Source organism: Schistocerca cancellata, chromosome 2 (genome assembly GCF_023864275.1).
Source record: "Schistocerca cancellata isolate TAMUIC-IGC-003103 chromosome 2, iqSchCanc2.1, whole genome shotgun sequence".
Classification (NCBI taxonomy): domain Eukaryota; kingdom Metazoa; phylum Arthropoda; class Insecta; order Orthoptera; family Acrididae; genus Schistocerca; species Schistocerca cancellata.
In genome coordinates this window covers 892,748,629-892,769,681 of record NC_064627.1, presented here as the reverse complement: position 1 = coordinate 892,769,681, position 21,053 = coordinate 892,748,629, and positions in this window count along the sequence as shown.

The following is a 21,053-nucleotide window of genomic DNA, read 5'->3' as shown; positions in this document are numbered from 1 at the left end:
TGTAACAGCATAGCTTACTCACTACATACCTTTTGTTGATTCATTTAGCCCGCATCTCGTGGTCGTGCGGTAGCGTTCTCGCTTCCCCCGCACGGGTTCCCGGGTTCGATTCCCGGCGGGGTCAGGAATTTTCTCTGCCTCGTGATGGCTGGGTGTTGTGTGCTGTCCTTTGGTTAGTTAGGTTTAAGGGGCTCCGGAACGCCCTATACTTGCAATGTTAAAATAACGCTTATAAATTACATCTTTCCTCACAAAGTATTTGAGATAGGAAGTTGAACTTTTTACAGATTATTTATTGGAATATGGGCTACAACGTAACATAAGGATTTTACAAAATTTTAGTTCAGTTATTAAAGATGATTTTTTTTTTTTCAATTGTAATGAAAATTCACAACATTTTTTTGCAATTTTTTATTTATATATTCAAAAATATACAGTTTTTTGGAAAAAGTCTGTGTTAAATTATGCAGAAGGTACTGTGTAACATTTACTGAAAGTTTGAAACAAATATGTTTGGAAGATCCTTAGAAAACATGTAATTAGTACGAGAAAATAAAAGTTTTGGGAATCGAGCGACAAAGATTGGATTAACTTTTTAGTGCATTCCAGGTCCATAGGATGGATTATCTTCATCCTCTGCAAACTCCTCCTCCAGCTTCCTCTTGTTCCTCCTCCTGTTTACTCTTGCTTGTATTTCTAGACTCTTTACAGCCCTGCCTGCAGCCCGAAGGCGTTCCTTGTCTAAAGCAAGCATCGCTCTTACCACGTTAGAACCTATCTTCATTCCCATATTTCTAAATACCTTGCACCTTACAATGTTGCCATCATTGAAAGTCGCAACAGCATCATACACACCAAAGTGAAGTGTTTCTATTCCAACAAATACAGTCTTGGGGATTCTCGACCATATAACACTATTTACACTTTCATTGGGGTTTTGAGTTTTTCCGTGAATACACTTTTTCAACAGTTCAGGTGCTGCTAAGTCTCTGAAAATAGGTTTTATCACCTCCATTATTGCATGAGGCAGACTATGCTTATGAGTGTACACTTCACCAGTTAGCAATCCTTTGTTATATTTACACCAACTGTCTTCTTCTTTGGGACACAAGCTATGTTGGGTATTTTCATCGGTTGAAGAAGTATGAAAAAAAAGATTCCAACATTTCTCCTTTTCTTAAAAGCCTTCAGAGGATTTCTAATAACTTTACTTTTACTCATTATTATACTTCAACAAAACAGAGACTCAAGAAACAGAATTAATTACGAATATTTTCGAGATAACGACAGAGTAAATAATAAAAAAATAAATAAACATGAAACAATCGACAATCACACCAGCGATATATATTGAACCATCACAGGTTAGCCACAACACATACTTTATCTCACATCACTAAAATGTAACTGATGAACACGGACGTTAATAATAATACCATTTGACAGCAGTTTAACAGCGCCACAGTGGGTCACGCCCATGTAGAACACATTTCAAAAAAAATTTAAAAATAGTTGTAGTCTTCGGAATTGAATAAATTATATATCTATTAAAAGGTAATAGTCTGCAGATTCAGAAAACGCAAAAAAGTAAAAATTGAACTTTTCATGATTTTGAGCCTTTCCGGAGCCCCTTAAGTCGTTCTAAGTTCTAGGGGACTGATGACCATAGATGTTAAGTCCCATAGTGCTCAGAGCCATTTGAACCATTTGATTCATTTAGTTTTCTGTTTTGTTCAACATCCCATCGTTGAACTTCTGTAATTAGTGTATGATTAATTCGATACTGTAATGAAGTGTAACATCTGTAATATGCACAATATGAGCAAATGATGTTTTGTCTTTCTCACATAATCTCTTTGGTTATCTTTGAGGTTGAATAATTTTGTTTAAATAATTTTTTTGTAGAAATGTCAATACGTGCAAATGTTCTGTTTTATTTAACATGTTTCGTTGCTGTTATGTAAACTGCTGACCTTCACTTAGGGTTCTTAGTTATTTTGTATGTAAAAGGTGGTGTGGTTCCCCTCGGGAACAGAACTTTGTAGCGCGCGCAAAATGTGGTTGGCATGGATAGAAAGGTGGAAGGGAGAGTCAGTCGTGGACGAGCTACCAAACTATCAACTGCTCATGTAGAAGTTGTGTATTGTGCTGGTTCCGAGAGAGGCTTTTCCTGATGCTTTCCAATGCCTCGGATGGATGGATAAAGGGCTGGAACAACTCTGGAATTGGTATCTATCATCGCCACCAAGAAATGACAGAGTCTGGCAATTCCAACTGCAAATCCACCTACCAACATGCACTCGCCACCGCATTGCGCAAACACTGTAATAGAACAGAAGAACTATAGTCATGTACAGTGAAGGATCAGCTCATTGTATGTTTTAGTGTACTCAAATATAAGGTAATTTATAACTGAATTTATGTACCTCCTTTGACTTTTCCTTATCACAACACCTCTCAGGTTCCTCTCCATTTGGCCGGCCGGAGTGGCCGTGCAGTTCTAGGCGCTAGAGTCTGGAACCGAGCGACCACTATGGTCGCAGGTTCGAATCCTGCCTCGGGCATGGATGTGTGTGATGTCCTTAGGTTAGTTAGGTTTAATTAGTTCTAAGTTCTAGGCGACTGATGACCTCAGAAGTTAAGTCGCATAGTGCTCAGAGCCGTTTGAACCATTTCCTCTCCGTTTGAACTATGATTACCGAGTTTCCTTGTTGTGGAGAAAGTGAAAGCCTCAAAGCCAAACAGTTTATTAAATAAGGTTGTTTGATCTTTGGTAAGAAGGGAGTATTCAGATTTACTGTGGATTTAGTAAAGTTGTGGGAGGCAGTAAATGTAGCTTTTTTGAAAGCCTCTCAGCAATTGAAACAGTCCACTTTAAAGCTATATAGACTTTCAAAGTTACTTATTTAATCATTCACTTGAAAGTAGAAGACTGTAGTAATAAGGACAATTTGCTGTTACTTTTAAAAATTAAAAGTTCTTAAAACTGAAGCTTATAAAGTTTTGCTTAGTTAATGATCATAGTGCTGCTTGTTGTAAATGCAAAAAGATGAGTCAGTTTTTTTACAAATTTGTCAGTATTGTGTCTCACTGCAGTAAAAGTCGTGAACTGTATTTGTGGAAAGTTATATACTCATGTTTGCTAAGTGCTTGTCTCTCTTGTGTATTGGAAGTGCATATTAATAGTGTAACAGGATCCACAGTTTGTCCATTGTGCTTATGCTAGGTGACAAGTAATAGAGAGACCACTATCTATGAAAGCAGTAACTTCTGTTATTCGGGGGACAGTGAGAAATATTTTACTAATGAATACTTTTCCGTGTCAGTTAGAAAAATAATTGGTAAAAGAAAGATTAAACCTATGCCAAATTTATAATTTTGCAGTGAACTTTATTCACACCTCATGTCAGATAGGAAAACATTTGAAAAGTGAGACTAAATCTATGCTTAATTGTAAATTCCTAAAGTGCACTTTAATAGTAATATTATTGAAATCATTCAGTTTGACCAAGCCTTGAAGACAAAAGTGTATGTCATTTTCTCTTGTCCTTATGCAAATAGCCTTGTTCTCCTATAACTGTTAGCACTTCCTTTAACGTCAATATCAGCTAGTGACAGAGTTCATTGCACTCTCATGTGATAAAGTATATCCATTAAAGTTACTCATATCTATTTTCTAGAACGTAAATGTTACTCATTCTTGTGCCTAATTAGGCTGGCGACCGTTTTCTTTATCCTTTGAACAGTGTGGATAGGTAAAATATTGTTTGTCACTGTTTAAATATTTACGTAATTCTGACTTTCACTTCCGATAAGCCACCTCCGTTAGATACATCGCGGTCAACACAACAAAATTCCTTTCAGAGGGTAACACTGTTCTGTTGCTTTATACCATAATTTTTTTAACAACAGTTTTATTTCACGACCTGTCTCCAACTTTAAGGTTAATGTATAGCAGTAGCGGACGGTAGTGTTATAATTTCATCCGCTCCGCGAATCGAGAGCAGAAACTACTATAAAGACTCAGACAGCAGCTTAAAAAACTCACACAAGCTCAGAAAGTCGTTGCTTTATCTAACACTAGGACCCAGAATTTTTCGAAATTCAGTGCTTCTTGTTTTCTGTTAAAGTTTTTTTTTGGCCTTTTTATATACGTCCTAGCATAGTAATTATTGGTCCTCGTTAAAACTATAGTATCGGTGAAAAGGGTTCCCTTGCCTCAGTACATGATGTGCTACTGCCGATTTATCGGCGAGGCTAAAGGAATCAGTGAGCTACAGTACTTGGAGAAAGAGCTCCATCATTTAGTAAGTATTTATTTAGTTAATGCTTATTAAGCCTGCTCAGATTAGGTCCTTAAGGCCCTCACTTACGCCTGACCAGGAACAACACATACGAAAGATCTTCCAAAAGGGTTCACAAGGATAATAACAATATCAATAGTAATAACAGTAATGATAATTGACATCGAAAATAATAATAATAGTAAAGGGCATTAAGAATAATGTAGAACAGTTCAGCACATTCGAAGCTATATTTAGTATTAACGGAAATGGAAGGCATAAAGAAAGATGAGAAGACTGAAATGACAGTGGCTGTTAGGAAAGAACAAAATTTAAATAAGGAATTTTGTCGATAAGAGGGACAGAAAAATTATGGGAGAAGGGGGATTGACAAGAGTGAGCTGTAGACTAGTACAGGGGTGCGATGGCTGCTGTGATAAGTGGTGCATTAGCTGTCTTTTGAAGTTCGGAAGGAATTTAATTTTGCTGATATTTTGATGAATATTGTTCCAGAGTCGGGTTCCTGATATGGGGAATGATCTAGAGAACGTGGCGGTGTTATTTGATGGTGCAGAGAGATTTTTACTTGGCTCAGAACGAGTATTTCTGCTGAGCTGTTCTGGTAGTACTGTAAGAGTTGGTGGTAAGCAAGAGGGCACGCTATTATTGAGAAGACCATAGACCAAACGGAGTATCATAGTCTCTACCCTTATTGACAAGTAGCCATGGTAGCTGTTTGTAGACGGGAATGATCTGTTCGTAGACGGGAATGATACGGTCTTAATAGCGTACATCACAAATGTACGTCATACAGGCATCCATTGCCAGTTCTAGCCTGCATGAGCTTTCGTACGAAAGGGGTTGGAGAACAGAATCACCGTAGTCAAGTGTGGAGAGCATTTGTGACTGTACGAGCGTTCTTTTAAGCTCGAAAGGAAATTCTTTTTTTATATTTCTGCAGTGAATGAGGTGAAGCTGACACCTTCCTACAGACTGCAGTTGTGTGTTCAGTCTAAGGTATGGTCCAAGACTTAACCGAAAGTTCTTAGCAAAAGAAGAAAAGGTTGTTACTGTGGCATTTAGGATTAATGGTGTAAGAGGTTCTCTGAGCTGCTAGGTAGTAATTCTTTTGTGAGCGACTAAGACTGCTTGTGTATCAGATGGATTAAGTTTCAAAGCTATGTTCTGCGCCCACTCTGATAAGGCAAGTAAATCAACATTTACATGGTTGTGCTTAGTCTGGTTGGACTTGAACTTAGATATAAATAAGTCGACAGCGTATAGGTGATATTTGTGGTGGGAGAGAACAGCTGACACGTCACTAACATGTAACGAGAAAAGTACTAGTACCAATACTGAACTCTGCGGGGCCTCTGATACTACATCCCTCCAATGTGACCTTTTCGTTTCAATCACTACACATTGTTGGCGGGACATAAGGTATGAGTGGAACCATTGTACAGCACTTCAAGAGAAATTTTGACTTGTGAGTTTAGCAAGTAAAATGTCAAAGCTTTGCTGAAATCCAAAAAGCTCATAATAATCACCTGTTGTTTGTCCATGGCTTGTTTTAGTTCGTCAGTCACTTTTATAAGAACAGTTGTCGTGCTGCAATTTTGGCGATAACCAGACTGGTATTCATCTAAAAAGCTATTGGATGTTAAATAACATCATTTTAGGTGGGACCAGTAGTTCCATTGGTTGGCTTTTGCCTTCAGTACTGCGATACATAAGTCACACATACAAGCAGCTAGCCTTACGTTTGCTTACAAGCCCAACTCGCCACTAGCGAAATTGTTGTCAATTATCCAACTGTCATCTGAGAAAATTGATGCAGCGCAAATCCGAGGCGAGAGGTAATCTGAACCGTAACCATGACAGAGGTATACAAAGGGGAGACATCCTACTCACCTCAAACTGGGTGACAGGGTCTGGGTGCAGATCTTCAGGCAGTCAGTAAATGGGAAGTTGCTGTCCAGGGTTACGGAGCCGGTACGTATCTTGTGGTTGTGCTTACAGTCATCCAGCTGGTCAAAAACCCACATAGTAAAAAAAATTTCGCCTGCACATACCCCCATTTAAACCTTGGGTTAATGACTAAAGAACTTAAGGAGGAATCTGTATTATCTTCAGCCTGTATTTAGAAAAAAAAGGAACTATTTGATAACCTATTCTTAAGAATAGGGTGCCTTGTTAGACTGTTTCACTTATGGACAAGGATGATTGCCTCCATATGTATATTAAATTTTCTATTTTTAAAGAAGGCGTACGATTTTCACTACGTTCACGTACACTTTCCTTCAATTTGATTCTAAATTAGAGAGAAATGTGTGCTTAAAACAAGGAGGATCTGCAGTAACTTGGGTTAACTTGTAGTTCTCCATGGTGTGGCGGCACTGATATTGCTTTGTGAGTTCCCTAACCATAAAGTTCACAACGCATGAAGATATTTGGAAGCGGGAGGATGTGCCGTGGCTACCAGCTGCACAACTGTTGAATTTCGTGCTTCTATGTCACAATTACGCTTCCGGTTACCTCTCGCGCTCTTCCAGTTGCCTCGGATCTGCGCTGCATCAATTTCCTCACGTAACGGTTGGTTAACTGACCACAGAGGGCTCACCTGGCCGTCAGAGGGCGCGTGACCATCGCCTACTGTGGAGCAGCGAGGCACTTGCGGACAGTACCACTGTTGGCGCCAAGCTGATACGGTCACAACAGCTTAGGCAGGGCGATGACCGCTGCTGACAGAGAACAACTGTTTCACCTCCACTGGCACTTGGAAGTCTGGCCGGGAATAACGGGGTTCTTCTGTATGACATGTCAATATGGGATCTGAAGCAACTCTCCGCAACCCAGGAGGAATCTAAAGAACACATTCCTTGTCTACCAGGAGCTGAAGGCACCCTCTGTGTTGTAAGAGGTCCACAATTAACGAATTTATTGCTAGCGCACTCGAGCAGATGTAATTTCGATGGATTGCTCACGCGCTGCCTGCGATATGAAAGCTATAAGAGAATCTCAGACCAGAGAGCAGTGTTGGCTGCAGTAAGAGCAGTGTCAGTAGGAGTAAGTAGTAGTTAAGCAGTCTGGTGTATGGAGTTCGCGAGGCTGGTCGTGGGCAGCGATGGCGGTGCCTGAGCGATGTAATATAAGGTACCAGCAGCCGCGCGCATATGTAGTTATTACAACAAAATTTGAACTATTGTTATATCAAATCCCATGTAAATGTTTTTTTTTAACTTTTAATAATAATCTCCATAATAATAATTCAAAACACTAAAGTGCTGAAAAGCCTTGATGTTGATTCAGACCACTATTTGACTACGATTAAATTCAGACCACTCCCATTTCGAAAAGAGAAGAAAACCTTTTACAAAATTCCAAAATATAACACAGAAACTTTAAAAAATGAAGAAATTAAACAACGGTTTCAAAGAGCATTGCACAAAGATAGCGATGGCATATCCACAATAAATAAGGAAGCGGGATGGGAGGAGATCAAAAACGAAATAGTTGAAATAGCAAAAGAAAATTGTCTCGTGAAAAGAGTAAGAAGACATCCATGGTGGGACAATGAATGTGATGAGAACCTGGAGAAGAGACAGAAATTGTGGCAGAAATGGAACTCCACAAAAGATCCTCAAGATCTTGAAAATTTTAAAATCCAGAGAAGAGAAACAGCTAAGCTTTTCCGTAATAAAAAAAGAAGACAATTTCAGGATAACCTAGAACAGATTGAGGAAGACTTTAAAAGAAATAATTCTAGAGATTTCTACAAAACTTTTAGAAAACAGCTAACCAAATACCAATCCCCAAATTTATGTTTTAAAGATGAAGAGAACAAGCTAGGTTTGACAAACAAGACTAATTGTGACATATTAGCAAAATATTTCGAGAATCTACTAAATTGTGAACCACCCAAAGATAAAATGAGTTTTGAAAACCACCGAAATACTAATACCGAGTCAAAACCTCCAGACGCTGAAGAAATAAAACACATAATACACAATCTAAAAAACAATAAAGCCCCAGGTGAAGACTCCATAGTACCAGAAATCCTAAAAATAATGGATACCAACCTCCCACAAGTTTTGGAACATATGTTTAAGAAGATCTGGGACGAAGAAAGAATTCCTGAAGACTGGCAGTGTGCCCTGATACACCCACTACACAAAAAGGGGGATAAGATGAATGTTAATAATTATAGAGGGATCTCGCTACTACCAGTAGGATACAAAATTTTGTCAAGGAAATTACTTCAAATCGTGGAGCCAGTTCTGGATAAAAAAATAGGTGAATATCAAGCAGGTTTTAGACAAGGTAGATCCTGTGTTGAACAAATATTTAACCTGAAAACACTAATTCGTTACAGAATCTCAAGAGGCCAGAGATTTGCAATAGTATTTGTAGATTTCAAAAAAGCATACGACTCGGTAGATAGAGAAACATTACTGAAAGTATTGGAAGAATTTGGGGTCGATAAGAAAACAATTCAAATTATCAAACAGACGCTAACAAACAGTAAGGCCAAAGTTAAATTTATGGGTGAAATTTCAAGGAAGTTCGAAATTAAAACAGGTGTTAGACAAGGTGATGGTTTATCCCCAATCCTCTTCAACTGCGTACTGGAAAAGATATTGAGAATATGGAAAGAAGAACTCAAAGGCACCAAGAATGACATCAGAATTGGAACAAAAAAAGAAAAAATAGAAGTGGACTGTTTAGCTTTTGCAGACGATCTGGCAATAATTACAGAAAACGAAGAAATAGCTCAGAACTACTTGGAGAAACTACAAGAAGTTTCGGCCAGAGCTGGACTGCAGATTTCATTTGAAAAAACCGTGTATATGTCTAATCATAGAAATAGCAAGAAAAATCTTATTACTAAATACGGCAATATTAAGAGAGTAGAAAAATTTAAGTATTTAGGTGAAATAATTCAAGTGAATGGTTTAGACAAGAGTGCAAACCAGGCGAGAGCAAGGAAAATGGAATTTTGCTTTTCAAAAAACCAAAGACATATATAACAAAAAAAACATTTCGATTCAAGCTAAATTAAGACATTATAAAACTGTCATTAGACCAGAATGCCTGTATGCATCGGAGTGCCTAACTCTTAACAAAAAGGGGGAAATAGAAAACATGGAAAAGAAAGAAAGGAAAATTTTGAGAAAAATATTAGGACCGAGAAAGATTGGAGAAGAGTACAAGCTAAAGAGTAATAAGGAAATATACAAAACTATTGAGAAAGTGAGTGAGGCAATGCGTAAACGTAGACTAACGTTTTATGGTCACCTGTCGAGGATGGATGGAAACAGACTAACAAGAAAAGTGTTTGAACATAGTAACAGGAACGAAAAAACCAACAATAAATGGATACAGATGGTGAAAAAGGATTTGGCCTATTTTAATGTCACCCGTGAGTCAATCAGGGACAGGGAAAAGTTTAGACAAATAGTGAACGAAATTAAGTGTTTTCCAGAAGAAACGAAACTAAAGAATAATAACAGGAAATGGTCGGAAGAGCGGAGGAGGAACCACTCGAAAATGATGAGGAAATATTGGGAAGAGAGAAAAAAAGATCAAAAAGCCGGGCAAGTGAATTGTTGAACGTGGTCCAAAGATGGCCGAAATCGAAAGAAGAAGAAGAATCTTTTTTATAAAATTAACTTTTTTGACAATCATTCATTTGAATTTAAAGAATTTACTAATTTCTGCAATCCATGGTCATCCCGATTATCGTAAGGAAAAATCAGCTGTTTCTTTTTATACATGACAAATCTAGCGGCCAGCATTGCACTGGGCTGTGCCAGAAAAATTTCTTACAGGAGCAGATATATACGCGTTATCCGGCGACTTCATTGAGGTAAGAATTTTCAATTTATTCAGAATAATCTTTCAGGGCCATGACGCCATTACCAGTTTAGATTCACAGTCAGTTAATTATTGAAAGGTTACGTATGAGTCACATTTTTTATTGGGAGGTTAGTCACTACAGAATAATAAACTATTGGGAGGTTACACTGAATGTGAATGCTGTATATATTTTTTTCTGTTGGGAGGTTACAATGTTTGAACATGCATAAGTTAAAATTGTCTGTTAGGATTGTGGTTATCAGAACTTCGCATTGGTTTCTTCGGGTTGCCATAACGCCCAAGTATTTGCCTGTAAACTGCTAAAATGTTAACAATCGTCAGATAACCCTCTGTGTTCCTGTTCGTTCAGTTCAATTTTTAATTTTCTGGTTAAACAGAGGGGTAATCCCTGAACTTGGTTTTCAAGGTGGATGTTGTGTGTAATCATTTATTCAATTTTTAAAATTTTTTGCTAACGAGTAGGCAAATCTGAGCTTATTCTTTAAATGTGGTCGTTGAGCCTAATCATCTAACTTATATTCAAATGCTTTATCTAGGGTTGGTTGGTTGGTTGGTTTGGGGGTGGGGCCAAACAGTGAGGTCATCGGTCCCATCGGCTTACGGAAGGATGGGAAAGGAGATCGTCCGTGCCCTTTCAAAGGAGCCATCCCGGCATTTGCCTGCAGCGATTTAGGGAAATCACGGAAAACAAGATGGTCGGACGCGGGTTTGAACCGTCGTCCTCCCGAATGCGAGTCCAGTGTGCAAATTTTATCTAAGGCATTGTGCCTGAGAATTATTGTATTTGCCTTTTTCTTTTACTAAAAGTTGTTAAGGAGAACCCAAATAATCAATCAGAGCTTTCACTCTCCCATGCTCCGGCAGAGTATGTTAAACAGCTGCAATTTCCATCCAGGAGTTCAGTTCCTTTCTTGCTACATGTTGGTGTTCGTAATAAACTTGTTTTCGGTTTTTCGGTGCCAAGTGTTATATTTCATTGATGACCAAGCTTTCGAATTTGGACTTGAATGTGGTTACGACGTGACATTGTTTAGTGAAGGTGCCGGTACTTCAAAATACACAGGGTGGTCCATTGATCGCGACTGGGCCAAATATCACACGAAATAAGGGTCAAACGAAAAAACTACAAAGAACGAAACTTGTCTAGCTTGAAGGGGGAAACCAGATGGCGCTATGGTTGGCCCGCTAGATGGCGCTGCCATAGGTCAAACGGATATCAACTGCGTTTTTTAAAAATAGGAACCCTCATATTTATTACATATTCGTGCAGTACGTAAAGAAATATGAATGTTTTAGTTGGACCACTTCTCTCGCTTTGTGATAGATGGCGCTGTAATAGTCACCAACATATGGCTCACAATTTTAGACGAACAATTTGTAACAGGTAGGTTTTTTTAAATTAAAATACGGAAAGTAGGTACGTTTGAACATTTTATTTCGGTTGTTTCAATGTGATACATGTACATTTGTGAACTTATCATTTCTGATAACGAGTGCTGTTACAGCGCGATTACCTGTAAATACCACAATGCAATAAATGCTCAAAATTATGTCCGTCAACCTCAATGCATTTGGCAATACGTGTAACGGCATTCCTCTCAACAGCGAGTAGTTCGCCTTCCGTAATGTTCGCACATCCATTGACAATGCGCTGACGCATGTTGTCAGATGTTGTCGGTGGATCACGATAGCAAATATCCTTCAACTTTTCCCACAGAAAGAAATCCGGGGACGTCAGATCAGGTGAACGTGCGGGCCACGGTATGGTGCTTCGATGACCAATCCACCTGTCATGAAATATGCTATTCAATACCGCATCAACCGCACGCGAGCTATGTGCCGGACATCCATCATGTTAGAAGTACATCGCCATTCTGTCATGCAGTGAAACATCTTGTAGTAACATCGGTAGAACATTACGTAGGAAATCAGCATACATTGCATCATTTAGATTACCATCCTTCCTCCCATAATGCCGCACCATACATTAACCCGCCAAGGTCGCTGATGTTCCACTTGTCGCAGCCATCGTGCATTTTCCGTTGCTCAGTAGTGCATATTATGCCGGTTTACGTTTCCGCTTTTGGTGACTGACGCTTCGTCGCTAAATAGAAAGCGTGAAAAAATCTGTCATCGTCCCGTAATTTCTCTTGTGCCCAGTGGCAGAACTGTACACGACGTTCAAAGTCGTCGCCATGCAATTCCTGGTGCATAGAAATATGGTACGGGTGCAATCGATGTTGATGTAGCATTCTCAATACCGACGTTTCTGAGATTCCCGATTCTCGCGCAATCTGTCTGCTACTGATGTGCGGAATAGCCGCGACAGCAGCTAAAACACCTACTTGGGCATCATCATTTGTTGCAGGTCGTGGTTGACGTTTCACATGTGGCTGAACACTTCCTGTTTCCTTAAATAACGTAACTATCCGGCGAACGGCCCGGACACTTGGATGATGTCGTCCAGGATACCGAGCAGCATACAAGGCACAGGCTCGTTGGGCATTATGATTACAATAGCCATACATCAACACGATATCGACCTTTTCCGCAATTGGTAAACGGTTCATTTTAACACGGGTTATGTATCACGATGCAAATACCGTCATCACTGGCGGAATGTTACATGTTACCACGTACTTATACGTTTGTGACTATTGCAGCGCCATCTATCACAAAGCGAAAAAAGTGGTCCAACTAAAACATTCATATTTCCTTACGTACTACACGAATATGTAATACAAAATGGGGGTTCCTATTTTTAAAAAAAAACGCATTTGATATCCGTTTGACCTATGGCAGCGCCAACTAGCGGGCCAACCATAGCGCCATCTGGTTTCCCCCCCTTCATGCTAGACGAGTTTCGTTCTTTGTAGTTTTTTTTCGTTTGGTGGTCATTTCGTGAGATATTTGGCCCGATCACTATCAATGCACCACCCTGTATACATCACCATGGCTCTTATTAGCAACATAAAAGCTATCGCCTACATGCATAGGAACCGGAATACGAACAGTACATCGTTCCCACTGTCCATACGCTCACAATTGATTCCAAGGCAGCAGAAAGTCATCCATCAGTTTTCGCCAGAGATGCTGGTCAAGATCCAACCAAATGGCTGTCAGATACAGCAGCTGGGATTACAAGATGTTTCGCAAATGTGAAGTTTTATACAGGTGGCACAGCCCAGCAGCGGTTCCAGCACAACGAAGAGAAGCTCAGTTTTTGTGACAATCAGCAGCAAGTTTGCTTAGCAGAAGAACAATTAAAGAACAGGGCCCATTGTCGTGGGGAAACTATGTAGTCCTACATACAGATTGTTATGGCCCTATGCCACATTGTGAAACCACATACGTAGTAGCAGGTTGTGAGAAAAACGTGATAGTTGACGTAACTGTCAACCGAAACTGTCGGACCGAGTAAGTAGGCGATAGCAGCCTTGAAAGTCGACGTGATACATCAGGAGCTAATAGAGAATGCTGAAGAAGAGGTGTGTCGATCTTTAGGACCAGTCTCCACCAGCAACCGAATGTGCCAGGAACTCACTCTTATGCCGTAGCCATCAAGCGGCAACCCAGCACTTGACCAACGCAGTTACAACCAATGCCTACCAAAGTATAACGCCCGTAGAAGACAATACGTTTGGAGGATGCGGAACAACAAGCAGGTCACTGTGGGCGAATGCTCTGTACACATTATAAGCTACTACAGAAAAAGAAGACGAATGTTTGACGACTATTACGTTGCAAGATGTCAACCATCACAACCATCCTATTCATGCCAGTCGACTGCAGACCATAGTAGCCGACCTGTGGGATGAAGCCCATTACCGTACCACGGCCGAGATCGCTCCCCAACGCGTCAAAGCCGTTCCCCTTGATTGTACAGAGGTACCAGCCGCTTGCCTATCCGTCTGATTCAGGAAAACGAAGCAAGACGACCGCCTATGGAAATAAGGCTGCCACAGATGAAAATCTTCCTCAGACCACAGTCACCAAATGTCAGGAAATCTAATTGATATCATCCTATCCTATTGATATAATCATCAATGGCCAACGTGTCTGGGCGCTAATCGATTCAGGGACTTCTTTTTCAGTATTATTGTTAGCTAAAGAAGACTAAGTTCCAAGATACGAAAACGATTATGCTGAAAGTGTAAGTAGGCTGTTTATGTTTTCTTTATGTAAGTTTGCTGTTTATGTTTTTTATTGGCAACGTTACATAGCACTCTATATGAAAATCACTGGCTGTGCTGTGTGCAGTATGTGGCTAGTTTGCATTGTTGTCTGCCATTGTTGTCATGAACTGCTATAGCTGGATGCGAACAGCGCGTAGCGCTGGTCAGTTGGAGGTGAGCCGCCAGCAGTGGTGGATGTGGGGAGAGAGATGGCGGAGTTTTGAAAAATGTCATGAACTGCTGTATATATTATGAATCTTGAGGTAAATACATTGTTTGTTCTCTATTAGAATCTTTCATTTGCTAAGACTATCAGTAGTTAGTGCCTTCCGTAGTTTGTATCTTTTATTTAGCTGGCAGTAGTGGCACTCGCTGTATTGCAGTAGTTCGAGCAACGAAGATTTTCGTGAGGTAAGTGATTTGTGAAAGGTATAGTTTAATGTTTGTCAGGGCCATTCTTTTGCAGGGATTTTTGATAGTCAGATTGCGTTGCGCTAAAAACATTGTGTGTGTCAGGTTAAGCACAGTCTTGTATAATTGTTCTAAGTGGACGTTTCACATGTAAAATTGTTCAAAGGGGACGTTTCATATGTCGACCCTTAGCCTAGGATACCTCACTGGAATCTTCTGATTTTTTCTTGTAGTTTGTGTATTTAGTGTAGCTTTTCTTTATTGCTAGCGCGTAATTGTAGAGAGAATCTCCTTTGTAGTTGCAGTCTTTCATTGTTGTAATGTAAAACAGTTGTGGCATGCATGTAGATTTGCAACAAGTATTTCGCAGCTGCGCTTGTAATTAACTACATATTATTTTCAGTGCTATGTTAATGTGTTCTCTTATTTTTGCTATTCAAATTGTGCTTTTCTGTGTTATCGTGTGAAATATTGTCACAATAATGGCGTGTGAAAAACGTAACACTCGGCTCCAAAGTAAAATGAGAAACGACAGTGAAGACGAAAGCAATGTGTTAGTGCCACTGTGTAATGAGTTAACTAATGTTCAAAGTAGTAATTTGGTAACTGTGCATAGGGAAATGGAGCGGGCGTCAAACAATGGCGTAGACAGTCAAACAGGTAGTGAACAGGGAAGCATTATCGATCGATCGGTCGGCAACAGCTCGCCTCAGGAATCCGAAATGATAGGACACAATTTTGCAAATACTGTAGATTCAGGTTTTGCGTCCTCACCGTCTTCTCAAATGAGTCAAGACACATTTTCTGCTTGTCAAAATGTGAATGTTGCTGGTGCAAATGCACTGCCGAAAAGCGTAGAGGAACAGATTCCAGACACTAATGCATTGTTATTACAATTAATGCAACAAATGGGACAAAATCTCCTAAAGTTAGACACAATGGAACAAAATCTTAAAAAGTTAGACACAGTGGAACAAAATCTGCAAAAGTTAGGCACAATGGAACAACACCAGAGACAAACACAGCAACAGTTAGACACAGTGGAACAAAATCTTAAAAAGTTAGACACAATGGAACAAAATCAGAGACAAACACAGCAAAAGCTTCAAAAGTTAGACACCACACTTGAACAAACACGTGAAGATTTAACTACTGAGTTACATAACATTGAATCGAAATGTCAAAAAGTCTGTAATGACGTAAAAACACAAATTTGTGAGCATTTTCAGCCTATTTTTTCGCGGCATGAAAATGCATTACAGAATCACGAAGCAGCCATAAAAGAACTGCAAACTATTGTTCATGAAAATCATGAGACCTTGCAAGCTAAAATGGACTCAGTTGCATCTACCGATTCGGTTACGCAACTTGCAAAAACTCAGGAAAACTTAAAGGACACAGTAGAAAGACACATGGGGGAAATTAGTTCATTATCAGAGAAAGTAGCCGAACTTTCGGATCAGGTCACTAACTTATCTACAAAGGTAGATGATGATCTGAATGACACAAGACCCGTAGCCTTCACTGACACAGAAGAGTATGAACAAATAAGAAAATTCAAACAAAATCAGAATCAAATTAATACGCAATACAAAAGAGAAATGCGGGAAGTACAAGATCAGCTGACACAGGTAATACAAGAATTACGTATTTCAGAGGACACTCGCGCCCCAATAAGGGAAGAGGGACATAGAAATACGGAACAGCCACAAAATAATAACACAGAGCATTTCGGTAATTATGAAAGGAATTGGCAAGGTGCACCGAATTTTGATATGGAACCGCCGACACGACGTAACAATGACCGATATGTGACTCGCCGACATGATGATTTTGACTATAAGCTGTTCATTACTACACGTAAATTCAAAACATTCAAGAATTCTGCCAACGACATTCATCCACAAGCGTGGCTCCATCAATTCTCTCATTGTTTTCCTCCCAACTGGTCATTAGAACACAGATTAGAATTTATGTGTGGCTATTTGGAGAATGAACCAGCTGTAAGAATGCGATCGGTCATTCACGATTGTCACAGTGAAGGAGATTTTTATCATGCCTTCCTCTCAGCATATTGGTCTCAAGCTACACAAGACCGTGTAAAACATAACATCATAATGATGAAACGTTTCGAACAATCTGAATTTTCCAGTCTTGTGAAATATTTTGAAGACATGTTGCACAAGAATCAATACCTGTCAAACCCATACAGCCCCTCAGAACTCATCCGCATTTGCTTAATCAAATTACCTGAACACTTACGGCATATTATTTTAGCAGGACGTTGCAAAGACGACATTGAAGCTTTTCAGGGACTGTTACAAGAACTGGAAATTGACAGACAGTCGCGGGATGCGAAAACAGGAAAACAATCATTACAGGTCACATCCGTCACAATTCCGTGACGACAGAAACAATAAATGGCCACGACAAACCTATTCTTACAACGTAAATCGTGACCAAAACAGACACCACCCATATGACAACCACTGGCAGAGTAATAGTTACAGGGAAAGATCACCTTTCCGCGGTAATGACTATCACAGAGACAATCAGAGAAACAGACAATATGGGAACCAAAATAACTATTATCAAGGGAGACAGAATAACTTTAGACGCAACGGTCCAGTGCGTAGTTACGATTCTGGGAGAAATTCTCCACCACATGACCGACATGAAAGAAACTATCGAACCTACCGACATGACGACAGACGATATGATCGTAACGACAGACCTGAATTGCATCAGAACTGGCGAGATTTAAATAGAGCAGAGCACTCTCGTCACGATGAATTTGTAGAAGTTAGGTCTCCAAATCCCAATAACGACGCGCGCCAACAAAGAGACAATAGGCGATGACTCACACCACTGGCAGCCACAAGACGTACTTATGAAACTGACGACGCAGCTGCCGTAGCTAGTAATTACGTAAAAATGGAAGATATTAGGGACATCTTACTCCAGGAACACGACGTAAAACATAACAACATTGCATATCCTGTGATTCACATTACTGTAAATGACGTAAAATTTACGGCAGTACTTGACTCTGGCAGTCCCATTTCAGTAATTAGTGAAACAGCTTTTAGCAAATGCAACAAATCGAACGATTGCCCCACACTTCCGCTACGTAAGATTAAATTACAAGGTGCAATCTTTGGAAAAAGTGTAGATGTACGCCAACAAACCAATTTAGAATTCTTTTCTCAAAGCCACAGCTTCTCTATGAACTTCCTTATTGTTCCATTATTGTCGACGGAAATTATACTGGGAGTAGACTTTTTGAATGAATACAAAGCAATCTTAAGCTTTCACGATGCTGAAATAAGTTTAGAGAAAGAAGGTAAGTCAATAGCTTTGAAATTTGAAGACTGGCTCTCAAACCATGATGAGGAAATTAATCGGCTTTACGTTCTGTTAGACAACAGTTCGGAATTTTCTACGGAACTAGACACCAACAATCACTCTGCAAGTACTGACAGGGATGACATCGACGGCATATTTGAAATTAATGAGTTAATTCAGAATAAAATTCAGACAATTGAGAATTGTAATGACACTGATAGGCAGGACCTTTTTGAGATTTTACAAGCACATTCCACAGTTTTTACTCACAAAACAGGAACAATCAAGGGATTTCAATACCAATTTCGTGTTCGTGAGCATACTAAATTTTGTGTTAGACCTTACGTAATTCCGGCGCATTATAGGGACCGTGTTAGAACAGAAATACAATCTATGCTTGTCGAGGGCATTATTGAGCCTGCAGTAAGCTCATACAACAACCCATTACATGTTGTTGAGAAGAAGAATGGATCGATCAGGCTTGTTTTAGATTCGAGACAAATCAATACTATCATCATTCCTGAAACAGACAGGCCGCAGACGATGGAAGAACTTCTTCAAAATTTTAATGGTGTAAAAGTGTTATCTTCCATTGATCTCAGATCCAGCTTTTATCAGATCGAACTTCATCCAGAATGCAGAAAATACACAGCTTTCCTTTGTTTCGGCGTTTGTTATCAGTTTCGGAAACTTCCTTTTGGTTTGAACATTTCTTCGGCAGCATTCATTCGGGGGCTAAATTCCATATTACCTGAGTTCTTAAAACGTCACATCACTTTATATGTGGACGATATTCTAATAGCAGAAGCTTCATGGGAACAACATAACCGCATCCTCAACAGTTTGTTACGTATTTTTGCAGAATCTGGAATTACAGTTAACTTGGAAAAGTCTGAATTCGGTAGGTCAAAGGTGAAGTTTTTGGGACATATTATTTCTTCTGAAGGCATTCAGCCGGATCCAGAAAAGTTAGAAGCAATCAGAGCCATTCCTGTTCCATCCACAAAAAGACAAGTCCGCAGTTTTCTAGGTCTCGTAAATTTTTACCGTCGTTTTCTGAATATGCAAATTCTAGTTACACCAAAACTTTGTTCTCTCACTGGAAAAAATACTATTTGGAACTGGGACGAACAAGCACAGTTGGAATTCAATTCTTTGAAAGAAGCGTTACTTCACGCGCCAATACTAGCTCATCCAGATCTGTCACAAGATTTCTGCCTTAGCACTGATTCTTCCAAAGTTGGTCTTGGTGCCCATTTATTTCAAGAAGCCATAGAAGATGACAATACTGTTCAGAAAACCATTGCTTTTGCTAGCCGAGTGCTAACAAAATCTGAAAAAAATTATTCCGTTACTGAATTAGAAGCTTTAGCTATCGTTTGGGCATTTAACAAATTCCGTTTCTTTCTTTCTGGTAAGCACGTAAAAGTATACAGTGATCATCGTGCATTACAATTTCTTATGTCTTCAAAATTAAATCATGATAGGTTAAAACGTTGGGCATTGTTTCTGCAAGAATTCCGCTTCACAATAGTCTACATTCCCGGCAAGGAGAACATTGTTGCGGACGCGCTGTCACGCGCACCGGCTGGGCTTGAGAAAAGTAACACAGAAGGCAACCTCGAGAAAAATTTCAGTATTCTTTACATTCAGAAAGTCGCCTTTGAAAACTTCATCACCACATCTTTAAAGGACATTGCTCATGAACAAGATAAAGATCCGATTTGGAAAGATATCAAAAGTAAATGGCATGAAAAGACACACACTCAGATTCGGCATTATTACCTGGTTAGAAACAACATACTCTTCAAACGCTGCACTGTTGATGACAAGCTATGGGTACTTTGCATTCCAGACGATTTTGTTAATAAGCTCATTTGGTACATTCATTTCAGCTACGCACATTTTGGCCCACGAAAATGTTATCATATTCTTCGAACGACTTGTTATTTTAACAATATGGAAAAGCGAATTCGAAGAGTCTTGTCTATTTGTAAACTTTGTCAAAAGGCGAAACCATCTACTATCTCACATCGTGCTCCGTTGTTTCCTATTATTCCTTCTAAATTAAAAGAATTTGCTGCTGTTGATCTCTTGGGACCCCTTGTCAGAACATCGAATGGATTTTCGTACGTTCTAGTCGCTGTTGAACTTACTTCAAAATTTGTTTCTTTCACTCCGTTACGTAAAGCCACTGGACGGTCTGTATCCAACGCCTTTGTTAAAAATTTCTTACGTGAAGTTGGACACGTTAGTAAAGTCATTTCAGATAATGGACCGCAATTCAGATCTGCTGTTTGGTCACGCATGCTTCGGAATCATAAAATCAAACCTGTTTTTATTTCATTGTATTCACCACATTGTAACCCGTCTGAACGGATTATGAAAGAAATCAATAAGCTTTGCAGACTTTATTGTCACAGAAAGCATCAGCATTGGGACAGATATTTACACTTATTTCAAAATGTGCTGAATGAAATGCCTCATGATTCCACTGCTTTACCACCTACTCTTGTACTGAAGAATGAAGAACCTCCGAACAGAATCAGAGAGCTTGTACCTTTCCCGAATACACGTAAACTTCGACACAAAGACATAATTGATTTGGCTCTAAAAAATATAAAATCTGCAGCAGACAAAAGGAGAAAACTACACGGTAAAGCAAATGCAAAGAAATTATATATTGGTCAGAAAGTTCTCATTAAAGTTCATTCATTGTCACATAAGAAGAAACACTTGAGTCACAAATTCTTTCTAGTTTACAATGGACCTTACAGAATCCGACGTATACCACATGATAATTGCGTTGAAGTTGAAACTCTGCGTACTAGGAAGAGTAAAGGTTTACACCACATTTCTCATGTAAAACCATTTATTGACAGATAATCTGCTTTTTAACTTAGTCTTTGCAATTTTCACTTCACGCTACTTGTACAATTTGTCACACTGAGAAACTGTTAAC